Source organism: Grammomys surdaster, unplaced genomic scaffold (assembly GCF_004785775.1).
Source record: "Grammomys surdaster isolate TR1022 unplaced genomic scaffold, NIH_TR_1.0 362, whole genome shotgun sequence".
NCBI classification, from domain to species: Eukaryota; Metazoa; Chordata; class Mammalia; order Rodentia; family Muridae; genus Grammomys; species Grammomys surdaster.
Window position 1 is genome coordinate 5,559,041 of NW_021604781.1, and position 4,484 is coordinate 5,563,524.

The window sequence follows — 4,484 nt, forward strand, 5'->3', positions numbered from 1 at the left end:
CTTCTTCTTCTTCTTCTTCTTCTTCTTCTTCTTCTTCTTCTTCTTCTCCTTCTTCTTCTTCTTTTTCTTCTTCCTTTTTTTAATTTCTGTTGCTATGATCAAATATTGACTGGGGCTGGACAGTGGCTCAGTGGGTAAGAGTGTGGGCTACTCTTCAGAAGATGCAGGTTCAGTTCTCAGCACCCATATTGCAGCCCACAACAACTGCCTATAACTCCATTTCCAAGGGATCCAGTGCTCTCTTCTGGTCTCCATGACCATACGTTTACACATATGTTTACACATAAACTCACATAGGCGCTTGCACGAACGCACGCGCATACACACACACACACACACACGACATAAAATAAAATAAAATAAAATAAAATAAAATAAAATAAAATAAAATAAATATCTTTCTTTTTAAAAACCTGACAAAAAGCAACCTAGGGGAGAAAACTTCCCTTCTCCATTCTTTTATTTTTTTTATTTTTTATTTGTTTTGGTTTTTCGAGACAGGGTTTCTCTGTGTAGCCCTGGCTGTCCTAGAAGTCACTCTGTAGACCAGGCTGGCCTCGAACTCAGAAATCCGCCTGCCTCTGCCTCCCAAGTGCTGGGATTAAAGGCGTGCGCCACCACCGCCCGGCTCCCTTCTCCATTCTTATACATTCTAGAATCCAATCCTAGGGAACTGTGTCACCTACAATGGACAGGTCCTCTACATGAATTAGTGCAATAAAAACAGTCCCTCACTGACTTGATGGCAGGCCAACCTAATCTAGACAACCCCTTTTACAGACCATTCCCAGGTCTTACTTAGGGTTTCCATTGCTGTGATCAAACAACATGATCAAAAGCAATGTCACAGAGAACAAATAGTTTATTTCATCTTACAGTTTTATGTCACAGTCTGTCGTCAAAGGAAGTCTGGGCAGGAACCTGGAATCAGGAACGAAAGCAGAAGCCATGGTGAGTTGAAACTTACTGGCTCGGTCCTCATGGTTTGCCCAGCCTACTTTTTTATACAATTCAGAACCATATGGCACTTGTGAGACACACACCTGTGTGCTGGACTCATCCACGTTAGTCATTAAATAAGAAAATGTCTCCATGGGCTTGCCTACAGACCAATCATCTTAGGCAAGCATTTTCTCAATTGTGACTTCCTTCTCTGAGATAACTCTAGTATCACATTGGTGGAGGGGAGGAGGGCAGACACCCCAAGCAGAACAGCAGGTGAGTCTAGCTTGTGTCAAACTGACAGAGCTACCCACCACAGCTGGAAGACAGACTCCACAAATGTCAGCATTCTGCTAAAGGCAGAGCTTTGCAGCTGACAGACTCCAAGCAGACTGTGTCTCTGAACTTCCCGGTCATGGAAACCAAAGACAGATGAGGCTCTTTGAACTCTGAGTAAGGATTTGGACTTGCTGGTATTAAAGTTTCCTTCTCTCTCTGAGACTACCTGACTGCAACAGAGAGCTACAGAGACAGTTCAGTACTTTTGAGCACTAGCTACTCTTCCAGAGCACCCACATGGCTGCCCACAAGTGTCTGTAACTACAGTTCTAGGGGATTCTGTGCCTTTTCTCACCTCCATGGATTCCTGCACACATGCAGTGCACATACACACACTCGGAAAATAAATATATCTTTAAAAATTCCCTAGAGGAGATTCAGATTTGGTAAAGATGGGAGATGTAAATAGTCAAAAGACAAAGCTGCCAGGGAGAATGGAAGAGCAGAGAAAAGTAGTTTCTCCATTTAGAAGACCGGGGTCATGGGTAACTTTGTGTTCTCATCTTCCCGGTAGGGTCTCATGTATCCCAGGTTGACTCGCTATGCACTGGAGGATGACCTTGAACTACCAGTGTTCTGGTCTCCATTTCTGAGTGCTAGGATAACAGGTGTGCTTCACCACATCTGGTACATGTGAGGCGAGGCAGCTTGAGAGCTTCCTCCACAGCCCTTGACCTTGTTTTTTCACAATTGCTAAGTCACTGCTCGCTTTGGTCTGCTCAGACGTCTCCTCCCACCAGAGGAATGGAACTGAAGAAAGCAATGGAGTGGACAGAATGTTTCTTCTCATCAAGGACATGTAAATGATCAAGGACATACCAGGGGAGCTCCGTACCCTGAGCTGCTCCAGTACTGACAGTACGCGTGAGCATGACACACAGTATACATGTTGACACACAGTATACATGTGTGTGTGACTGTGTGTGCACATGGGCACGCAGGTATTTATGCTCACGAGAGAAACCAAGTGGAACTATTAGGCATGTTGATAAACAAGGATGTGTTGATAGGTAGTATTTCAGTGTTTGCATGCCCACCACATGTATGCTTACTTTATGTATTTGTGTGTGTAAATGTGTGTATGTGCATGCACACATGTATCAAGTCATTCCTCCGGTGTCGTTCCTCAGGACTCCATCTTTCTTGTTTTTTTTTTTTTTTTTTTTTTAATATTTATTTATTTATTGTATTAATGAGTACACTGTAGCTGTCTTCAGACACACCAGAAGAGGGCATCCAATCTCATTACGGATGGTTGTGAGCCACCATGTGGTTGCTGGGATTTGAACTCAGGACCTCTGGAAGAGCAGTCAGTGCTCTTAACCGCTGAGCCATCTCTCCAGCCCCTATCTTTCTTGTTTTTAATTTTGATATTACAGTATATTTATTCATTTGTTTGTGCAGTATGGACAAGTTGCAGGAGTCTCCTGGAGCCCGGGTTGTTCTAAAATCTCCTGTGTATCTTAGAATAACTTTGAACTCCTAAATCTTCTGCCTCTGCTTCTTGCATTTTGAATGGTGCATATGCAGGCACCATTTCCAGTTTACGCAGTGCTAGGGCTAGAAGTCAATTCTTTGTTAATGCTCAGCAAGGACTCTGCCAGCCAGGCCATCCCTAGCCACAGGAAGTAGCCCCTTCAGATCGCCTTCTTTCCCTTCATAGATTATTTCTGTGTCCATGGATCCGACATGCTCTACTGAGCATGTGCAGATTTTAATCCTTCGCTATCACTTCTTTCTAAACACAGTTGAACATTTATTTGCATTCCATTAAGAAATCACCTAGAAGCCAGGCTTTACTGAAATTTAATTAAGTTACCAGCTCTAATTCCAGCACTTGGAAGGCAGAGGCAGACAGATCTCTGTGAGTTCCAGGATAGTCAGGATTACACTGTCTCAATAAATAAATAAATAAATAACCAACCAAATCAAACCAAACCAAAAGATATAGTTTCTAGTCTATAGGAGACAGGCTTGAAGACTCTGTCTCTCTGTCTCTGTCTCTGTCTCTCTCTCTTCTCTTTCTCTCTCCAGTGTCTCTATGTAGCCTGGATTGTCCTGGAATTCTCTATGTAGATAAAAGGCTAGCCTGAAATCCACAGAGATCTGCCTGCTCAGCCTTCTGAGTGCTGCGATTAAAGGTATGTGCTTCTGTGCCTAATTCAGCACTCTTGAGGCTGAAGTAGAAGATGGGGAGCTTGAGGCTAGCCTAAACTACAAAATGAGTTCCAGGTCAGCCTGAGCATACAGCATGACCCTGCTTCAAAAGCTAACCTCAGGCCAAGGAGGATGGGCCTCAGCTGGTAGAATGCTGGACTAGCATACAAAAAACATGAGTTCAACAGAGCACTCACTTAGCATGCAGAAGCCCTGCATTTTCTTTTCAGCACCCTATAAACCCAATGTGGTGGTACGCGCCTGTAATTCTAGCGTGGGAAGTGGAGGTAGGGAGATCAGGAATTCAAGGTCATTTTTTGCTGCATTGTGAGTGGTTTGCTTTTGGTGGTAATAGTGCTGATAGTACTCAGATCTCTGTGAGTTTGAGGCTGGCCTGATCTACAGAATGAGTTCCAGGAGAGTCAAAAGTTACACAGAGAAGTCCTATCTCAATAAAACAAAACAAAAGGAAAAAGGGGGGGGGGTCAGCCACTCTGGTCTGGAGGTGTGAGATTGTGCCTTAAAACAAACAATTAAAAACAAACAAAAAACTCCAACAACTAAAGTGTGCTATGGGCCGGGCGGTGGTAGTGCTCGCCTTTAATCCCAGCACTTGGGAGGCAGAGGCAGGTGGATTTCTGAGTTCGAGGGCAGCCTGGTCTACAGAGTGAGTTCCAGGACAGCCAGGGCTATACAGAGAAACCCTGTCTCGAAAAACCAAAAAAGAAAATAAATAAATAAAGTGTGCTATGGGCTGGATTGGGGTACGGTGTGTGCTTGTCTCTTCCATGCATAAGGCCCTGGGTTCAGTTCCCAGCATTGCAAAAATGATAGTAATATTTACAAACCAAGCAGTACCTGTGATCTCAGCACTGTGGAATGTAGAGGCAGAAGGATCAGGAGTTACAAACACAACAAAAAGAACACAGTATTAGTAATGCTGAAGTCCAGGGCTGCACACAGGTCCTCTGCAGGCGCAATATCATTATTTTTGATATGTCTGTGTATATATTTGTGTGTGCAGGTGAACATGTGTGTCTGTATAC